Here is a 22,764-nt window from a genome sequence, read left to right on the forward strand (position 1 = left end):
AGTTATCACAGAGAAAGGAGCTTCAGTTGGAGAAATGCCTCCATGAGATCCAGCTGTGTGGCATTTTCTCAATTAGTGATCAAGGGGGAAAGGCCCCTTGTGAGTGGTACTATCTCTGGGCTGGTAGCCTTGGGTTCTATAAGAGAGCAGGCTGAGCAAGCCAGGGGAGGCAAGCCAGTAAAGAACATCCCTCCATGGCCTCTGCATCAGCTCCTGCTTCCTGACCTGCTTGAGTTCCAATCCTGACTTCCTTGGTGATGAACAGCAATGTGAAAGTGTAAGCTGAATAAACCCTTTCCTCCCCAACTTGCTTCTTGGTCATGATGTTTGTGAAGGAATAGAAACCCTGACTAAGACAATGATTCAGGTCTCCAGGAACAGAGCAAGAAGGGGCCAGATTCAGGGTCATCAGAACTGAGGCTCCAAAATGGTGGCCTCCACTCAAGTATGAGATCAAGGACTGTGTGGTCAAGCACACTATGTATTTATGTATTCTCTGCCTTGAGGTCACTGCAGAGAGAAGAGGCCACCCTGCTGAACTTGGAGGCATTTCTTCAAGATCCTGGAAGCACATATCCACTGCAGTGTCTGAGGCAGAGCACCCAGCCCAGGGCTGGCAAGGCTGAGTCCCTGCCGTGTCTTCTTTCAATGAGAGTGCTTAGCAACGTTGGCTCCAACAAGCAGTAGGTGCCCAGGGTGGGGTGGCTTCTGAGGCCCTATGCACTGTGGACCCTCGGCTGGGCCTTTATTCTCATCGGGACTCTACTGCCCAGAGGGGCAGTCTAGACTGGGAAAGGCTGGCTGACCTGCTCAAGGCTGCACAGGATCCTGTAGCTTTGACTCTTGCAATCCTCTAGGGCCTGGGATCACACAGGGTCAGCGTCTAGGCGTTAGCAAGTTTTTACTTAAGCTGGTTTTATTTGTTTGTTTGTTTGTTTGTTAGGCAGGCCTGGGGATTGAACCCCAGGCCTTGCACAGGCTAGACAAACTTTTCTCCCACTTAGTAATGTATCAAACCCTTTCCAGAAAGTGTTTCTTTTGAGACACGATCTTGCTAAGAGTTTCCAAGACTGACTGGAACTCACTCCGTATAGTGTCCTCACCGAGGCTGGCCTTATACTTAACTATGCCTCCCACCTATATCACCACACTTGGCTTATTTAAAATATCCTTTTTTCTTAAACCAATAACCTAACTACTTAAACTATCAGACATTTAAAAGAGCAATCTAGGGCCTGGAGTACTGACCCCTCCCCTTCTTAAAAGAGCCATTCTGAAGCCACGCACAGACTCCTTTGACTGAGATCAGTAAATAAAAGCTGTGCTCTGCAGATAGGAAAAACAAGCCTCATGGACAGGGTACATTGGGGCCCTGGGACGCTGAAGTGAGTGGCTGTCTCCCTTCTGCCCCAACCCAGTGCCCCATCCACCCAGTTCACGCTGGAAATCCACAGACCTGGCTCCTGAAGCCAGAGGCCTGCTGCGGACCATATTTCTGCTCTGACAGCCAGGCGTTGTAAAACCCAGTCTCCTGCTTGCAATCCCGCACAAGTTTCCCCTTGGAGGAGCTGACTTTGAACTTATTGAGAACAAAGACCCCTTTGTGATTCGCCTTGGGGACGGGAAGGGGGGGAGTATTGCATAAATAATATGAGAAGCACCAGCCCCAGTTCTATTTTGTAACCTCTTGTGACTATGAAATGAAAACCACTTTATTTTGAAAACTGCAGCGCAGCCAAGTTTCTCTGGCTGGATGTGGAGGCCGGGGCCCAGGCAGGGCCAACAAGACAGCGGTTGTAGTATGGGTACGACCAGGCCAGCTGTGGGCACATCAGCCTGCTCAGGCCCAGCTTGGCCCAGGGAAGGCATCAGTAAAACACAGCACGAATCTGTCCCTTCCCCAGTCGTGGGAAGCAAGCGGCACTCAGGCAAGAAGAAAGCCATTTCTTTACAACTGGGGCTGGAAAGAAATGTCCCCTCCTTTCTCCTGGTGCTCTCAGCCACAAGTGTCTTCCTGTGTCTCCCCCAAGCTTCTTCCTGCCAGTGCTCCAGGGCAGAAGGGCTGGCCTGAGGCCCCCACAGCAGCCGAGAGATTTTAGTACAGAGTTCTGCTTTTGGTATTATCTCTACACACTGGTACCCATCAGCCACGTAGGCTCTGCCAGGTTTTGGGCTCTGAAAAACTTCATTCACCTCCTCTGGAAAGTCCTGCAGTTTCTCTCACAACAATCAACACAGGGTACCATGGCTTTGTCTCGGATCTGCCCCACAGATGACATGTGTAATTGAGGGTGTCACCCATCCTTGGTCTCCAGCATCTGACCCAGGACTTGGCACACCAGCAGCCTGCAGGTGGATAAAGGTTCATGAGCTGTGTGTGTTCCTTAGCATGGCTCAGGCCCCAAATTGGGTACCAGGCACTGAAGGAGATGAGGAGCTTTGCCCTTGTACTGTAAGGAATGATCCTTGAATCAAGAGCAAATCAGTCAGTAGGGGCTTAGAGGTTGATGTAACTGAGGTATCTGAGTTGAAAGCTTCAGGTGTGGCTCGGTCCAGGGCCTGTGGCTGCCTTGGCTCCATCATGGATCTCCCTCACAGCAGAGAAGTTCAAAAGATAGTTGGACCATGCTGAAGAACAGCCCCTGGGTTTCCACAGCTTGGCGAGGTGAAGGTTCTGCATCTGCCCAGTCCACAGGCCCTGGAGGCAGATCTTTCCTGGGGGTTGGGGGTGAGGAAGTAAATGTTTCAGCCATTCTGGAGGATCCAAGCTCCAAGGGTACGTCAGTTGCTCACGCAGCTTGCAGCATGGATCTGGGCACAGATAGCCTACAACTCCTTTACCCACAATCCATACATCATCTACAACCAAGCTGCCAAGATAAACCTGAGACTCCACCTGGATTTGGCCCTGCCTGTGGCTTATGCAAAGGGCTTTCATATAGCTGTAGCTCTGTGGGGGCATCCACAGCGAGCAATAAGACCCAGAGGAAGTGACTGAGACCAGTAGCTCCCCCTCACCTGGACCCCAATATGCAGGACTAAGGAGCTATTGTTTCCTACTGTCCTCAGGAGACAAAGGACAAACAGAGGCAACTGTAGTTATTCAGCCTCAGCTTCAAGAGGCAGGTCCTCATTCCCTCCATACCTGGGGAAGAGCTTGCAGTTACCACGATCCTTGATGTTGCTACTGTTCAGGTTTGCTAATAAGACAGTCTGTATCTGTACATATACATAATAATACATATAAAGAGAGAGAAAGGGAAGGATATAGTAGGGCTCAGGGGATCATACAACTGATGTGCTTGGGTGTGGTTTGATCCAGGATAAACACACAAACACACACACACACACACACACAAGAATCTATTATAAAGGATACATGTTACCTCCTGGACTCACTTTACACATAGGAAATGGCTTCCCAGAGAGGATGTCTGTTTGTTCAGATGGGTCTAAAATACTTTAACCCAGGTAATTTAACACGAGAAACCTATTTCCCTCACAGTTCTGGGGACTAACCATGTAAGATTAAGGTTGCTCAGTGTCTGGCAAAGGCCTATGTCCACTTCAGAAATGACGTCTGGTGGCTGTTCCTCCAGAGAGGACAGACCCATGTGGCTGGCATCTTCATATGGCAGAAGAGATGATAAAGGACTAGTTCCCTCCCCTACACCTTGTACAAGGACGGGGTTTGTAGAGGATAGAAAAGCAAGCTCTGGGTTTGAGCCACATTCCCTCCCCAGCTCTGAGCTGGGGACAGGGACTGGCTCCCCTCGGTCTGTTTTCACACCTGAAAAGGTGTGGACCTGCAGCAACAGTGACTCAGAGATGTTGGTGTGGCCTAGGGCAACTCAGCAGCAGCAGTGGCCTCTCCTCCAGGCACCCGGAGGCTGGAGCAGCCCAGCCTTTACCCTCATCCTCTGAGAAGTACCACCTTGACCTATGAATGCTCTCCCCAGCGGGAATGCCAGCCAGCTCAGCAGCAAGCAGACAGAATGTCCCACTGATGGCCTTGGGGAAGTGCCCCCCAAGACCTACCAGAGCTATCCAAGCTCCAGCCATGCAAGCCACACCCTCCAACACAAGAGCAATGGGGAACAATCCTTCCTCTGTCCAGGGCCAGCCTAGGCTGGAGCTGGCTAATGGAACCCATCTCGAAGTGTGAGCTGGCCCCTGAAACCTGGGAAATAGCTGTAGTCCCCTGTACCTGCCTCCACCACATCTCCTCATCTCACTGGCACAGCACTTAGCCTAGAAACGTGGGGTTCTGGGTCCAGAGTCCACCCAACGGGCTCTGGTCTAATGAGTGACAAGGCAAAAAGACCTGATTTATTTTTACTTTTCAAGATTGCTCCCACCAAAATGAAGGCTGCTCTTTAACCAGCGGCCACTAAAAATAAATATTTAAACACCACGTTGCTACAGCGAAGCCAGGCCGCACCCGCCACCTCAGATGCATGCCTTCACCCTCAGCTGGCCCCGACGGTGACACTCTCTCACCTTTGGCAACCCCAACATTAGAAGGGCTGGGCCTTGGCCCACTCCGAGGACAAATAATTCCCTGATGTACATGGGTACCCTTGTTCCCAGGGTCTTGAGAAAAATACCAAGCAGATAGAAAGGAGACCAAGGAAGACGTCACTTCTGTAAAAATAATCGCCCCTGGAGATAGTGTGGTGGAGCTGCAAGAAGAGCCCTGCTACTGTGGCTTTGGTTTGCTCAAGCTGTGCAGGCCCTCCTGAGGCACCAACACCAGTAATCCCCATAGCTGAAGGCAGAAGACACCCACAGGCTTGGGATGGAAGCCTGGGTGGGAGAGAGCCCCTACCCAGTATACTCTGTAACTTCCAAACGCAGCTTCTATCATCGGAGACCAGGCAGTGGAGGGATTGAAGGTCCCGCTTCTCAGAGCCTGAGAGATGAGTGTCAGGCAGAAGGGAACGATGTGAAATGATGGGAGAGAAAGACAGCAGTGGGGGAGAAGAAGCAGGAAGAATAACTGCAGACAGGGAGAAGGGAGGTTTAAGACAACAGCTAAGCTGACCCCTGCAGAATGGACTCCCCCACAAAGTGTCAAGGGAGCTTCCGGCTATCAAACCTACTCCCCTCCCCACCCGGAGTAATCACAGGGGAATCACCCAAGACTTTCTGGGGACTGGCTCGCAGGACCCAGAGTCTCGCAGACCTTCCAGGTAGAATTGAAGTCAATTCTACCCTCCAGGCTCCTGTCGCCTTGGGGAACCTGTAGAGTCAGCCTTGACTACACAGCGAAGATATTAATCTTTCAGATGTGCTGGGTGGCTTAGAATATTATCTACTTGTTAGCCTTTGTGATGGTTGATCGTGACTGACAACTCACTCAATAGGATCTGGAATCAACTAGCACCCTCTGGCTGGCTCTGTGAAGGCATTTCTAGGAAGAATTAACTGGGTGAGAAGACTCTCTCCCTGAGTGGGTGGCACGGCCCAGTGGCGTTTCAGTGATTACAAGGTCAGAAAAAGCAGGGCTACTTTTGCCTGCCCACTTTCTTTCTTGCTGGTGTATGCATTTACTCTGTTTCTGTCTCTGCTGCTGCCGCTCTTCACTGACATCAGAACCCCCCCAAGCTTTCCAACGTGGACTGAGGTTGGGTGACGCTCCAGGAATCCTCCAGGCATTCAGCAACAGTTGGGAGCTGCTGTAACATGGAGCTTTGCGGACTGAGCAGCTGTGGGTTCTCAGCAGAAAGACAGTCATTGTGGGATTATCCAGAGCCTATTGTGTAAGTTAACATCATAAATCCTCTTTATTGGGGTTTTCCCTCCACAGAACCCTGACGAATACAACTATCCATGCCAAACATGCATGTGAGCACCAGTAACGTTGCTTTACTAGTCTCCTACTGTTTTTAAAACATACTTACATTAGCTTTCTGTTGCTGTGAGGAAATACCTGAGAGATAGCTAAGCAGATATAGGTGCTTGCTACCAAGCCTGGTGAGCTTAGCTCAACCCTCAGGACGCACATGGTGGAAACAGAGAACCAACTCCTGCAGACTCTCCTGTGACCTCCACACATGCACCATATCATCTGCACCCCCACCATAACACTACATAAATACATGTAATTTGTAATAAATTAAAAAAAAAAACAGAGGGAAAGATTCCTTTAGGCTCACACTTGGATAAGCTTGGGATTGTGGCCATTGTTCCTGTTGCTAAGGGTCTGTGGTAGCTAGCACACTCCATGTCAGGAACATGCAAGGGAGAAAGTTTACACATATCACAGTAGCCAGAAAGCAGAAGAGGAAGAACCATCCCCCCTACCTGTGACCTCACTTCCTCTACTTCACCTCTCAAGGGTTCTGCTACTTCCTTGAAGTATCATAAGCCAGCAGCCAGCCCTGTGGCATGGGGATCTCTGGGGACATTTCAGATCCAAACAGTAGCATACTGAGTCTCACAGAGCTGAGCTGTTTGTGCCTGAAATGCAACTATGCTTCTATGAGCACCATGGCTTGGAGCACACTTCCCATGGAGTTCCGAGCAGCACCTGGCCAAGTCCTATACTCTCAGCATTGACCTCTTGGACCTATTAGGTCCCACTAGAACCCAAGGTTCTGCACATCTGAGAACTAGCCTGTTGCAACCTATAGCTAGGTCTGAGCAGCCTGAGGGGAAGGGTTGCCAGCAGGTACATAGCTGAGGTCACTAAGGGGTTCTTGGGGGTAAAAACTGGCTGATGTTACTGAGGCTGCATCCACTTTAGACAGAAGTGGGTAGTACTGTGACACTCAGGGGTGTGTGGTGTTCCAGAGACCCTGAACCCAGATGTCACTACTGCAGGCAATTCTTATTCTGTCCCCTCCATATCTAGAGATGCCGTGAGCAGACTGGAGTGATGGAAAGTAGGTCACCTCAGTATTCTAATTTCTATTAAAAACGACATATGGTAAGCTTCTATGCTGTAGCACATATTCACAAACCTTGCTCCTTAATGTAAAACTATTGGTTGAATAAAGATGTCTATAGCCTAGAGCTGGGCAGAAGAGCAGTAGGCAGGGTTTTGGTTCCAGGGTAGGGGTTAAAAGCAGAGACCATGAGAACAGAGAGAGAAAGTGGAGAGAGAAGATGCCATGGGGTAGGTGAGTCATAAAAACATGGCCATGAGGGTTGGCCAATTGGAGTAAGAGCAGCCCAGGCAGAATATGACAAGTTATGACTCAGAGTTCTTGATAAGGAAGTAGACACTAAAAGCTAATAGGGTAGATATCAGCGCAGTTCTAATGCTTTAAAGACTTATCATAAATATAAAGGGAACTAAGTGATCCAAGGCAGGGTAGAAACTTGCAATTAGTATTAAATATTTACCACAGCAGAGATGAGCCTTCAGGCATACCTGTGAGGGGTTATTTGTATGAGGCTACTGTCCTGGTTTCATTTTTGGTGCTGTGACAAAACACCCTGACAAAGATTATCTTCAAGAAGAAAGATTTTAGCACACAATCCCAGGTGGTATGGTAATCTCTCATCACAGGCAAGTCAGGGCAGCAACCTACAACGATTAGTCACTTCATATCCACAGTCAAGAGTTAGCTGCTGGGCATGCCTTGATTGGGTTGAGGTGGGAAGACAGACCTTACAGCAAAGTGACCCCATGCCCTTGGGTTGGGTCCTAGACTGTAAGAAAAGGAGAAAGCGAGTAAGCGAGCTGAGCATGAAGCATCATTGGTCTCTGCTTCAAGACTGCAGACTCATCATGACTAGATGCCCAAGCTGCTGCCGAGACAGGACGTCCCACATGCTGATGATCTTTCTCCTTTAAGTTGCTTTTGTCAGAGTGTTTGATCAGGAATCAGGATCTATGCCTTCATCCCTCAGTTCATTCGGGTCACAATTGCTATTGCGTTCACTTGAAACTCTTACTATACAACCATGCACGGCTCTCTAGAAAAAAATCATCTCATTCATAGGAAATATACACTGATATGTTAAAATTGTAATGAACTAAAGAGAACAATGAACTGGAGAGATGGCTCAGAGGTTAAGAGTACTTGTTGTTTTTGCAGAAGGTCTGGGTTAAACTTTTAGCACCCACACGATGACTCACAACAGCCTATATAAATAGCCATAGTTCCAAAGAGTCTAACGTGCTCTTCTGGCCTCTTCTGACTCCTGTGTGCACATGGTGCACATAAACTTATGTACACAAACACAGATACACATAAGTAAGTAAACGAATCTTCAAAAACAAACAAACCTCTTTTGTCAGGCACGGTTGGCATATGCTTTTAATCCCAGCACTCAGGAGATAGAGGAAAGTTGATCTCCAAGAGTTCAAGGCTAGCCTACTCTACATAGAGTGTTCAAAACAAGCCAAGACTACACAGGGAGGCTCTGTCCATAGATTAATTAATTAAGATGCTCTGCTGCTCTCCCCCATAGTTCAAGATCTTCTGCCTAGAGAATGGTGCTGCCCACAGTGAGCTAAATTCTCCCACACTGGTTAACACAATTAAGACAAACCTCAACAGCCATGCCCATGGGCCAATCAAATGGAGACAATCTCTCAGTGAGACTCTGCTCCCAGATTGTAGGTTGTTACTTTGACAATGAAAGCTAACCATCAGAGTTGGCTTGCACAGAATCATGCACACGAATCTTCACAGTTGTGTCATTCATAGTTGGCAAAGACAGCAGTAATTTAAATGCCTATTAGCAGAGGAATGGCTAAACCTGTACAATGGAATATCATGGAGGCATAAGAGAAAATTCTGAAATGCTGCAGGGTGGATGAATCTGGGAAACATGATGTTAGCTGAAGGAAGTCAGACACCAACAGCCACATAGACTCTGCCTTCATGGGTTTTAAATGCCAGAGGAGACAACCATGGAGGCAAAGGTTAATGTTTGCCTTGAAGAGATGTGCTGAGAGGAGGTACAACTGCTGATCAGATGACATTTATTTTTTCAAGTAATAAAAATGTTCTAGAACTAGACAATGGCGATGTCTGTGCAATTTTCTACACGGATTTAAAAAAAAAAAACCACTGGATCTTGCAATGATAACATTGTGGAAATATGAATTCACCAGAAAGCCAAAAGCTATATAAAAGACAGGGCTAGGGCACTGCTGTGTTTCCTTTAATATTTAATTCCCTTGATTTACTCTTTAGTTTTAAGTTAAAAAGAATGTGTTTCAGTTGGGTAACAGTATTTTAAAATAACACGATCATTTTTAAAGACATTGTTCCAATTTAGTGGAATATTTCTCACTTGGATGAAAATGTGCAAAGCTTGCAGTTTGTACTCCTGAATCCTCTTAAACTTTAACCCAAAGAAGAGTGTCAGTGGTCTCACAGAGGGATTGAACTGCAGTGACTCACTGATTCTGCATTCCTTTCAAGCCCACTGTTGAAATGCAGGGAAGAACACACACATCCCCATAGCTGGGGGCTGATCGTGTCCCAAGTCCTCTCTGAACGCTCACAGCTGGCATTGAAAAGACACATCTCTGGACTAGCTGTATACACAACAGTTCTCCTAATTAAAGTTCATGTCGGAAAAAGCAAATTAATTCCAGGATGAGAAATGAGAGCCTGTTGCTTTGCGGCCTATAACTCACAGTAGCCCCAGCCATTGTGAAGAACTTAGACCAATGAAAAGTTCTCTTTGGGAGGGGTCTGTGGTCCCGCCTGGTAATCAAATGCAGTAGTCCAGCCTGGCCAGTTGCTTGGAAGCAGAAGAAATGACCAGGGCGTGGGATCAGAAAGAAGGAACCCCCTTAGCATCTAGCTCACCCTCGGGTCTCGTTTGTGGTTCTCTGGAGGCCAAGAAACTTTGATGCAACTGATAAAGCTGAAATTGTTTACGCTGATAATATGTGCTTCCTTTTTTGTTTGTTTGTTTTGTTTTGTTTGTTTTTGTTTTTCGAGACAGGGTCTCTCTATGTAGCCCTGGATGTCCAGGAACTCACTCTGTAGACCAGGCTGGCCTCGAACTCAGAAATCCGCCTGCCTCTGCCTCCCAAGTGCTGGGATTATTACTGCCTGACTTAATATGTGCTTTCTTTCTCTCTCTTTTTTTTTTTTTAAATTTATTTATTATATGTAAGTACATTGTAGCTGTCTTTAGACACCAGAAAAGGATGTCATATGTCACTACAGATGGCTGTGAGCCACCATGTGGTTGCTGGGATTTGAACTCAGGACCTCCTGAAAAGCAGTCAGTGCTCTTACCCGCTGAGCCATCTTAACAGCCCCAATATGTACTTTCTTAAAGACATCTCAGCCAGAATGTGAAAAATAACAAATGAAAGATTTTGCTTAGGGCCAAAATGCTTGAGACCTTGCATTTAACTATCTCAGCACACTCATCTCAGCCCTAAACACAAACAACAGGCTTCAAACTGCACACACACACACACACACACACACACACACACACACACACACACACACACGTGTTGTAGTACACACACAGAACAAAAGACAAACTTGGCATTTGTATTACACATAGGTGTCTGTGTGTGGAGACAAGGGCCAGCCTCTGATGGTGTTCCTCAAGAGCCATCCACCTGGTTTTCTGAGACAGTCTCTCACTGACAGCTGGGGCTCATGAGTGAGAGCTACTAGCTTACTCATAAAGGAAGCTAACTAGCTGGTCAGTGAGCCCCAGGGGGCTACCAGTCTTTCTTGGATGAGGAGCACACACCACTATGCCTGTTTTGTTTTTTTTTTTCTTTTTTCTTTTTTTGTTTTTTCGAGACAGGGTTTCTCAGTGTAGCCCTGGCTGTCCTGGAACTCACTCTGTAAACCAGGCTGGCCTCGAACTCAGAAATCCGCCTGCCTCTGCCTCCCGAGTGCTGGGATTAAAGGCGTGCGCCACCACCGCCCGGCTTATGCCTGTTTTTTTACGTCAGTGCTGGGGATGAAACTGAAGCTCTCATGCTGAGAGTTTAGTGCGCTGCCAACTGAGCCACCTGTCCAGTCCTCTTTATTTCTTACATTTCAAATTTGGCTTAATCTTCAACCTTAGTGTAAATTACATCTTTGAATGATGTAACCCAGAGAGCCACAGGATCGTATACAGCCATTGTGCCGCAGACTATCCCCTTTTTGGGTCTCCTATCTGCGTGGAACGGGTCTCTGGTTGCAGGTAGACAAGGAGTCCAAGGAGTCTGCAAATGACAAACAGAAGCGACACAGAAGCTTGTGTAGAATCTGAATGTAATTTGTCAAATCGAGCATCAAACTTTTTATACAAAAGAAAATAGGGAAGTTGGGTGACACACCCGCAAGGTACAAAGAGATTACTGGATTCTTACACAAAACAGAGGAATGCAAACACGAAGGACTGGCAGGAACCAACTGGGATAAAATTTAATGTTAACAACTGGGATCAAAAACAGCTCCACCACCGGGCATGGTGGTGCATGCCTTTAATCCCAGCACTTGGGAGGCAGAGGCAGGTGGATTTCCAAGTTTGAGGCCAGCCTGGTCTACAGAGTGAGTTCCAGGACAGCCAGGGCTACACAGAGAAACCCTGTCTCGAAAAACAAAACAAAACAAACAAACAAACAAAAACAAAACAAAACAGCTCCACCTAAGGTCCACTTAATCTTAGATGCCAGGGTCAAGGGCTTTGTGCCCTTGCCATAGTTCTTATTGTAGTCTATTGTATAGTCCACCTTCCCCCTAGGCCATAGTCAATACTTGTGTATGGGTGTAACTCAGCTACCTATAGTTCTAAGGATTTACTCTGGTTCCTTCTTAGATCACAAACTTCCTTCTTCCTAGATAATGGTAAATTCCTGTGTAGGACAGTGATTTAGCTATCCATGCCCAAGGTTGGATCAAGAACTGCCTAGAATCTAATTTAGCTATATGTCAAAAAAAATCAATCCTTAGGAGCACTTGTAATAAAGCAATATTAAGAGAAAGTACACAGATCTGTTTACCAACTAACGCAAGGACATTGGAGCATTCTTTATACAGGATGCCACGATTCCAGGAGACTAAGTTTCCGTGAACTTTTCGCCTCGGGACAGCGCCCAGGTTTTTGGGGCCTGTCGCGTTTGTCACTACTGGAGTGGATGTAGCACTACAGGTAGCCCTCACTTTTGGGAAGCCATCAGCCATATCTTAGGGATTTCACCGACCTTAAATGTCACCCCTCCTCTCCCCATGCTTAAACTTGAGTTGTGCACTATCTGTTGCCTTAATGAACTCGCTAACTGCCCCACTCTTACTCCTCCTGAAGCTCTTTTCTGCAGAGTAGTCAAGGACCCGGCTGTGCCTGAGTGAGGGTCACTCACCATTGTCCACACACTGCATGCTGCGCTCTGTGCTGCCTTAACCCAGGTAGATGCGTCCCTTGTTCTCTCTCCATGGAGCCTTAATCTTCTATCCTGCCCCTCCCCACCAGGATACAAAATACATCCAGTTTCACTTTATAAAAAGACAACAGAGAGCTGAAGACTCTGTCTAAGGACTCCAGGTCCTTGGGCATTTTGTCCCAGGGCTCAATGACCACTTCAAGGGGACTTTGATCCCCACCCTGACTGACCCTTTTTTTAATGGATGCCCTGGACTGTTCCACTGCCCGTAGTCCTGGCTGTCAGACTCACAAAGGCTGCGCCTCACTCCCAGCATGCTGGCCCTCCATAAAGTGTCTGCTTACAGCTTAGAAAGAACCTGGTTGTTCCCTTCAACTTAGAAGCCGGAAGTGACAGCAGGCTCCTCCTCTGGGAAGCATTTCTCTGTGGAGAATAAAGCACAAGAACGGTGCAGCTGTGGTATATGCACTCAATCCCAGCACTTGGGAGACAGACAGAGACAGGTGGAGCTCTGAGTTCAAAGCCAGTCTAGTCTACAGAGAGTTCCGGGACAGAGAGTTCCAAAGAGAGAGATAGAGACAGAGACAGAGAGAAGGTGAGGGGAGATCCCTAATGGTACCATGTCAGGGTCACTGCTGGGCCATCTATATGAAAATCACCTCAGGTCCTGTCTAGGTCAAAGGAGCGACTCTCTCCTAGAGTTGATTTTATACTTCTGACAAGTTGTTAGACTTGCAGGAGAGACTGGAACTGGGGTAATGGCAGGCCAGTGGTGGATACACCCACTCTTGACCAGGGCTGCTTAGTTTTTCATACCTCTTGCATAAACCTACTGTCACAATCCCAAAATGGATTTGGAGTAACAAACCTCCCTCCATTCTTTCCCCTAATGTGCCCGCATTAACTGGCCCCTCCCCCTCCGCCTTTCCATATTACTTGTTTCTTTAATGGCTCTACTGAGGAAAAGTGGCAAAGCCTGCCTTCCTAGAGCTCCCAAGACCCAGGCTATGACCCTAACAATTGTGGCCACAGCTTTGTCCTTCTTAGTTCAAACAGGTGTCCCTCTCCAGCAAAAGCGGGGGAACTTAACCAACCACAAGAGGCAAGTTTGCAAAAGATTTTTCCCAAGTGTTTCAAGCTCATTTAAGTCTTCTCCCCGGCTGGGTTAGGGGCAGGCCTGAGAACAATGTATATCTGCTTCAAATCCAAAGTGGTTTCCTGTTACAGTTTCTATCTCCACGTTTTGGCTTCAGAGCTGGCTCTACAGTTTCAGTCCCAGAGGGCTTTGGGCAGGAAGTGAGGGCCTTACAGTTTCATTGAGAGCAACTGGGAGCCAGACCTACTAAAGGGATGCTAGGGGACAAAACCTGGGAACCAGTGGTTGGGCACTGCTACTTGAGCCTGTTAGCCAGCAGGGCTAAGAGGCCGCTGGATCTGCCTCTCCACACACCCTCTGACCCCTGGAAAAGACCCTGGAGCTCTGCAGAGGAAAAATGACCTCAGAGCTCTGCTTGCCAGAAGACACAGCCAAAAGCAGCGGGGACGAGGGCTAGCTGAGAGGAAGTGCTAGGCAATGGATTTACAGAACAGAGGACATGCTGGGGCTGGCTCATGCCTGTGAGACTCAGCTCTCCTGGCAGTCCCAGCTCCACAGGCGCCGATACCACTGAGCAGCATCCTGAAAACTAATAGACCGTGACAGAAGTATCCACACAACAGAAATCACAGGACATTCACTAAGGTGCTTCCTCTCCATTTCTTCTTCCTTCTGCTGCTGGTCTTCCTCCTCCTCCCTTCCTCCTCCTCTTCTCCTTCCTTCTCCTCTCCCTCCTCCTCCCCCTCCCCCTTCTTCTTCTTGCTCCCCTTCCTTCTCCTTTCCCTCCTCCCCCTCCACCTCCTCCCCACCTCCTCCTGAAGAGTTGGTTAAGTGTTTGCCAGGGTACCACTAAGCCAAATCCAGTTCATCTCAGAACCCTAGCAGCAAAGGAGGCAGGAAACACAGCTGCTTACTTCCAGACTCTGAAGAAACACAAAATGATGCTAGCTGCCAAGCCATCCCTGTGACACACGTTTCTAGGAATGCATCTGACAGTAAAGTCACACGAGTGGCGTGAAGGATCACTGAGGCTGCGCAGCACTGTGGGTAATTGTGTGGAATCATTACTTCTTGGCGTGGATAGCTTTTTGAGGACATGTCATAGTGAACTAGTATTAATCCTCTAACCAGGATAAAAGAATCAGCTGGTACAAAGGGGTTTTGAAAATTGTCAATTTTGCATTGCAAAGCAGCTAATTAAGAAAAGGGGACACTAATAAGGCCAAGATTCTCAGTTGTATTTAACATGATCCTTAAAATGTCATCTTCCTATTAGCTGAGCCTCGTGGGATTTGAGGCCCCGGGAATTTTAGAGGCAGTTTCTGGAGAAGCCAAGCATGCATCAGAAGTAACAAGAAATCCATGCAGGACACACTGCATCTGTGGTTGATAATTAGGCGACTCTTTATGTCCAACAGAGCTGGGTAGCAGCTCCCAGCAGCCCATGCATCCAGCAGAGGCCACAGTAAGGCACTAAGAAGTGAGGGCAGTGCATCCTCTCGGCGTCTAACCTCCAGGTCTAAGCCCGTGACTCACTTCTCCCAATGTGTTGACTATAATCAGACATGGAAACTAGCTGCTGGCCACTGACCTCTGTCCATCTACCAAAATGCACATGAGGCCCTAACCCTATGTGACTGGTTTTGGAGGTAAATGATCTGGGCATGGCAGCACAAAGCCATATGCCAGCACTTGGAAGGCTGGGGCAGGAGGACTGCCTCGATTTCAAAGGCTAGTGAGAGCTACTTATGGAGATGGTCTGAAAGACAAAGCAGGGAAGTTAAACTTGGATGAGGTCAGAGAGTCGCCCTAGTCCTGTGGGGCTGCAGTTCTAATAATATCATAGGAGGTGGGAGGAGGGAGGGATGGAGGGAAAGGGAGAGGAAGAGGGAGATGATGGAGAGAGAGAGAAAGATAGAGAGAGAGTCCCTTCACCAGGAAGCAGCCTGATAGCACCTTGATCCTAAGCCTCCAGCTGAGGCACTGGAAATGGCTGCAGTACTCAGGTTCATTGCTCCCTGGGGAGGACCAGTCTGCAGTGAAAAAGGCAGTCCACAGGGTGGGAAGAAATATTTGTAATTCACACGTCTGTGTGAGGGCCCTGTGCGTGAAGCCTCCTCTTTGCAACTTCTCCTCCTTACCAAGAGGAGTCTTTCTTCTCCTCTGGGAGCCCCACATTCTGTCTGGAGAATGACCTCAGTTACTTTGCCATCTCCTGTTGGAGGAGAGATCTCTCAGATCTTTTACCCATCCTTGGGCCTTAAGGACACTTGTGATGTCCATGGTCAAGTGAGGAAATAGGATCTGAGAGGCTCTATCAAGAGATCCCAGCTCTTCTGGAAGTACCCCTCTCTTAATGCCCTACCTCTAAGAAAAGGGCAAGGGTCAGGACACACACACACACACACACACACACACACACACACACACACTTGGGACCTGGATCAACATATGGAGGGACCATCATGTTTCAGCAACCTCAAACCTGGTCACTGTCAACTAGAAAATGCTAAGCCAGCTCTAGGGAACTGAGTAAGGCCACAACCTGCCCTGCCACTGTCTCCAGTGCCATGGTGGCCAGAGCACTTCTTCTGTCACTTGTGAATGTCCTCCATTTAGATCAGAAAAAGTCCCCTTGCTCACCAACCCCCTCTCCTCGACCTCACTTCAGCCACACTCCTGACTTAGGCCCTGGGAGACTTGGTGGGACTCAAGTGTCACTGTGGCAGGGCCTGCCTACCCTTGTTTAGGCGCAAGTGTTTTGTCTTCTTTTGAGACAGGGTTTCTCTGTGTAGCAAGTCCTAGAACTCACTCTGTAGACCAGACTGGCCTTGATCTCTGAGATCTTCTGCCTCCTGAGTTCTGGGATTAAAGGTGTGTGCCACCAAACCTGGCTGGGAAGTTTCATAGTGGGTAAGAGGTCCTTGTGCACACAGATATGCCCTGGAGAAACCAGGAAAGTTAATCACAGAGGCTTGCCTCTTCAAAGGAAAGAGATGTTTACCTGTCTTCCAACCTGGTGATCTTTGCTACCTGTAGGGCCAGGCTTTATCCAAGTCCCTCAGAATATTATGTTTGCTTATCTGAAACCTTTCCCCCTAAGTCGTGAGAACTGCTTCTCAGTCCAACATGAGCGACACCACTTGTACTTTAGAGCAGCCTAAGTAACCTCTATGTGGATCTTAGGGCCAGGTCAATCTTGACTCCCACCAGCATTATGTGTACCTCAGTGACTCTCCATAGACGCTTATCTTCAGCGTTGCTTCTGAGACAACAGAACCCATCTTCATGGAAGAAACCAGATACTCTTTATAAAGAACACCGATGTAAACCTGCCTTAAACTTTGTTGTGCACACGGGCCTGAATTAATTGTCATCAGAAAACTGTTTTCTTTCTGAAATGATGCTGTGTTTAAATATGGCCAACATAAAAAAACAAAACAAAACAAAAACAAAACAACCTAGCATTAGACTCCAGAAATCTGGCCCAGCACTGGCAAACTTAAGTCACAGGGAACCCCGCACAGTTTGGGTATGTTTGCTAATTGAACTCAGTTCAACAGTTGCTTCTACTCTCCAGCTACCAGCAATAGAACTCCAAGGAGCATCCATACGCAAACGCTCATGTGGACATACACGCTTGTCGTTTCTCTTGGCTGAATTACTAAAAGTTGGGTTACAGGCCGTATGGTAGAGATATGTTCAACTTCTCAGGGACCGTCCAAATGGTCATTCAGCCAGTCCTCAAATGCATGGTCACCGTCAGGCCCCCAAGATCTAGGGTTACAGGCATATGTCACTATGCCTTGCTCCAAAACATTTTCTAAAACAGTTATACCGTTTCACATCCCCCTGCATCATACGGAAGAGGTTCCACCTCTCCTACGTCCTCACCTGCATTTAGCACCTCAGCCTTTGAGCGTTTGCTCTCCCCATGGACGTTTGCCTGGTGCCACCTTCTCACGGACTTGACATGTATTTCCCTAATGATTCGTGACACTGAGCTTCCGTCAAAGAACCGGTGGCCATCTGGCTCTCTGCTTTATCTGTTTAGATCTTTGCCCCTCCCCCTTACCCTGGCAGGCTTGTATGACCTCACAGGGACAGTTTGTGGCTGTAACTTGGTCTGGAAGGTGGCCTCCCAATCACTCCTCCACATGCTCCAGCTCTTGCAGCCTTTCTGCGCCCTTCCTTGATGTCCTAGTCAGGGTTAGCACTGCTGCAATGACCATGACCAAAGCAATTTAGGGAGGAAAGGGTCTATTTCGATTATGCTTCCACATCACTGTTCATCATTGAAGGAAATCAGGACAGGAACTCAAGCAGGGCAGGAACCTGGAGGCAGGAGCTGATACAGAGGCCATGGAGGGGTGCTGCTTACTGGCTTGCTCCTCTTGGATTGGTCAGCCACCTTTCTTATAGAACCCAGGACCACCAGCCCAGGGATGGCCCCACCCACCATGGGCTGGGCCCTCACCCATTGATCACTAATTAAGAAAATGCCCTACAGGCTTTCATACAAGCTGATCTTTCAGAAGCATTTTCTTGAGTTTCCCTCCTCTCAGATGATGTCAGCTAGTGTCAAATTGACTTAAAACTACCCAAGACAAGTCTATGTGTGTGAACATAAATACTTAAGAAATTTGACAACATGACCATTTATCAAAATAACAGTATTAGATTCTACCCTGGGAACTAGGACCTCACCAGCCATGTGCTTTTGGTTGGGATTATTGCGACAGGCATGAAAGTGTTTCCTGTAGAGCAGGCTTGAAATCCAGTCAGAAAGCACTTAGTCACCCCACACCACCATTGGACCAGTGAGCATATATCTCATTTGTCTAAATGTGGATAAAATATATGAATCAGCCACCCTCCTGGGCAAACAGCAAGCACTCAATGTCAGTTCCAATCCTTACTACAACCCAGCCATTCAGAAGCTGATGAACAGGCTTTTCAGTCCAGATCCTGATGTTAAGTCCCAGAACTTAACCAGGCCAAAACTGCAGTGTCACAAGCTCCAGGCCTATCAGCCCTGGGAAGCTGAGCACTGCTCCCACCTGCCTCCCAGGGCTGCCCGAGGGCTCTTGATCATCCCCAGGTTTCAGCTGTGTGTCTGTCTTCTAGAAGCTGCAAGTGTCATGCATCCTACAGACACGTGTACACACACACACACACACACACACACACACACACACACGCACACGCACATGTACACATGCACACACACACACGTACTTGAGACTCTGTCCCCATTGTGAGCACCTCATGCCCTCTAGACAGCTCTCCTAAGAGGTCCCCTCACCACCATCCTACAAATGCCAAGGGCAAGCATTTCCTGAGTACTACCAGAGTCAGTGCAGTGGACTAAACTGCTACTCAAAAAACCAGGAGTTACATCTAAGTGTGTCAGGGTCGGGGGCAGTAAAGGGTGAGAACCAAGGATCTGAGAAGCCCCACAGGGACAAGACCCCTCACTGAAGGCAGCCCTTCATCAGAAAGAAGAATGGTGGCCAACTGGCTGCCAGGAAGCTCTATCTCAAGAGAAGAAGGAAGCAGGGGGTAGCAGACCGGCCGAGAGCAAGGCTCCTCTATGTGCACGCTCACTAAATTATCCATGGAGAATGACTATTTCCTGTGACTATCCCAGCCCTCCATGGCCCTCTTCTCCACGGGCTTAGCCACCATACACTGTCCTGACTTCAATGGGTCTGCTTCTCTCCTGCTTTCCACCTTGCTGCCATTTTTCTATGAACAAAATTACCCCAACAGGATGGATAGGCACTCCTCCAAAGCTGCCCTCCAACGATGGTAAAGGGATTCTCCACCCCATTCTCTTCCTTCTCCAGTCTCAAATGGACCCAGTGGTTCATCCTTACAATGTTTTGTGTTCAGTCACGGGTATGCTTACCTTCTAATGTCCCACTTGCCCCAGGACACTCTGAATCACCTTCTAGCACAAGAGGTTTCAGGTGCACCTTGAACTGCCGCTGTTCTACACCCAGAACAAGCCAGTGTCGTAAACAGTGCTGGCCCTCTGGGTGAGGCTAAGACTTAGAACCCAGGATAATATGGTCTTTGGTGTGCTCACTGCCATCTGGTGAAGCCCCTTCATCCAACATCAGGAAGAGCTGACATCAGAGAGGGGCTAAGAGTCTGTTATGTTCCATAGGCACTTGGGGTGGAGTGGAGCTAACCTCCAACTCCTGCCCACTCGATCAGGCTCTCTGCCACAGGAGCAGCTCCCGGGCTGGCTCTGCTAGCTGACAGTGCTCTCAGAGTGGCTGCACCAGTGTTCTTCCCATGCACTTAAACTGGCCCTGCAGCCAAAGCCATAAGCCTAAATGGTAAGTAACCTCACCAGCACTGTTGGGAGAGGCCAAACCAAAATTACAGCTGGGCCTCTACTTTGACCATCCATTCCCAAACATGGACATTTAAATCCTGCCTCCTTGAGGCTTCAGCTTCATGTGCCCAGGTCCCCAGCAATAGCAGGTGCTGATGTCATGGGCATAAGCCTGAGATCCTTGGGTCTTGAAAGTACGGGGAGGGGCCACCCTGAATAAGGAAAGAGACTGGAGATCTCTACAGATTGGGGGGGGACATTATAAACACAGACTACAACTTGGCAGATTTAGCCCACTGCCCGCCCACTCCTATAGGAAAAAAAATACATCATGCCTTGCAGCCTACAGACCCCCCAGAGGCTCCTAAGGTTGGCTGCAGAGCCCTTAGTGTTGATGGGGACAGAGGGACTCTATGCTGAGAAGCACTGAACTTGGAAGGGTTGGTGAGAAGACACATGTCCCCTTCCTTTTAGGATCCTGAGGTCCCTGAGGTCTGACCAGGTACAGATGGAGACATCATTCTATAATGGAAGCGAGATGTGTGGAGCGAGAACATGAAACCAGCCAAAGGATGAAGTAATTTGTGTGTGCATGTGTGTATGTGAGTATATGTGTATGTGTGTGTGCACATGTGCGTGCATGCCTGCATGTATGGGTTTCTGTGTCTGTGGGGATCTGGGTGCATATTAGTGCATGTCTGTGTGTATGTCTGTATGTCTTTATATATGTCTCTGTGTGTCTCTGTCTATGTATCTATGGATACATCCATGTGTATATCTGTGTATTTGTCTCTATGTGCGTGTATTAGCATGTCTACCTATGTCTCTGAGTCTCTGTCTCTCTGGGCACATGCATATGTCTATCTGTTTGTCTTACCTGAGTTAACATCTGCTTTAAGCCTTCACACGAGGCTAACTGGCTCATGTCAACACTCGACTCTGTGTGCTCTATCTGTCCCCATGGGACTCAAACACCATTTTGGCCAAGAGGCATCTACCATGTTAAGAGAATGCCAGCATTTCAGAAATAAAAAGATGTCAACTCACTAGATTCTATTTCTGTTTGTGGTAGCATAATACAGCACTCTCCCACCCCTTACCCAAAGTTTTACTTTCTGAAGTTTCTGTTACATGTGGTTAACCTCAGTCTGAAAATAGAAATGGAAGGTTCCAGAAATAATTCACAAGCTTTAAACTGCATGTCATCCCCAACATGAAGAGATTGCACTGCCCCACTCCAGTAGAATGGGCTTGTGACACATCCCTTTGTGTAGGTCAGGGTACCCACAGTGCATATGTTACCCACCAGTTAGCCACTCAGTAGCCATGTTATCAGATGAACTGCCGTAGTATGCCAGTGCTTATGTTTAAGGGTACTTTGTTTAACGGTGGCTCCAAACAACAAGAACAGCAATGCTGGCAATTTAGAATTTATTATTATAATTGTATACTGGTTATCGATCTTCCATATCTCTTAACTCATATAGTATCTTTATCATAGGAAAAAGAAAAGTGCATGTGATGTAGATAAAGTATTCACCAATGGATGTAGTTCTGTATGTGTATTGCTCCCTAAAACATTCCTTCATAAGTCAGGAGAGCCTACTGTATTCTGGCCTATTAACTACATGCTTTGTTTTCTGTCCAGGGCATTTATCCCCCTTTACTTCATGCTACCCAGTCATTAAGCCACTCAGATAGGCAGTTAGTTTAGACTTTCTGTCCTCAGGCTAGGGGCAACACGACAGAGAATAGAGCATGCACTTTGTACATAGACTTTCCAGAGGCTACTGAGACTCTGAAAACTACATCAAGAGTGGAGGATTAACTGCAAGAGCCTGGCTCCTCAGAGTTAAAAATTCTTGGCTTTATGTTTGAGTTTCAGTTGTGAGCAGCCCATGAGATAGTTTAGATCACAAACAGTAAGATAGAAAAAAAAAAAGTAGGTCTGAAAACCAGTACCTCACTCTGGGAGTTTGTCTGCAGTGGGAGGAGAGGCTAGCTTGGAAATGAGAGAGGTAGATGGCTCAGAACCTGGCCCTGGGCTCTCAGTTCCAGCCCAGGCTGTATGCTTAAGGAGAATGCAAGAAGCCCTGGAAGTCCGGTTTCACTGCAATTGCTCACCGGTGCTCAGGAAATAGTACCACTTAAACATGAAGCTGAGGCTGCTTCAAGCTGTCCCTCCATCATCCCAGGGGCTGCCCCCTGGTCCTCATGCATGGACATGTGCTCTAGCATATGAGAAGCAAGGTTCAGAAAGGGGAAAGGGGACAAAGAAGGACATGCCTTAAAGATGTTTTCCATTAGCTGGCTCAATGCTCTGTTTTCATCCTGTTTGGTCAAATGAGGTTCCATGAAAACATGTGATCTCCAGAGAAGCTGAGGCCTGGGGTCTTTATTTTAGGAGGCCAGGTGCCCATTTGAAAGTCATGAGTCTTGAGATACACTGAACAGATATGTGGTAGGTAACCAGCAGTCTCACCAAGATACATCAAGGCACAAGATGCCCTAAACCTGACCTTCAAGGTGTCTGCCCAGTGCAGGGCATGGAAGACTCCACATCATTGTGCCCACACATGCCACTGCTGTGTGATACTTCTATCCAACTCTAGCATGGGTTCTCCAGATTGGGAGTCTGAGATCTCACTGTCTTGAGACTCCTCTTTGGATGGAGCTATTTTACAAAAAAAAAGCTAGCCAAGTCCATCAAGTTTATGAAGTCCAATATGGCAGCCATTCCTCATCTTCCACTTCTGAAATGTAAGGCTAAATTAATCCAAACCATAATAGCCATAGCTTCAAGAATTCAGTAGCCACATGGGGCAAGTGGCTACTGTATTGAACAGGAGAGACATAGAAAATTCCACAGAAAGTTCTATTAGTTGCTTCATTAATGCGTAGATATCTGAGTGATAGATGAATGGATAGATAAGTGGGTAAGTAACTGGAAACATTGGTACATGGATAAGATGGGTGGGTAGATAGATAGACAGGTGAGCGAATGGG

This window comes from Mus caroli, unplaced genomic scaffold (assembly GCF_978045245.1).
Source record: "Mus caroli unplaced genomic scaffold, Mus_caroli_1 scaffold_8, whole genome shotgun sequence".
Classification (NCBI taxonomy): Eukaryota; Metazoa; Chordata; class Mammalia; order Rodentia; family Muridae; genus Mus; species Mus caroli.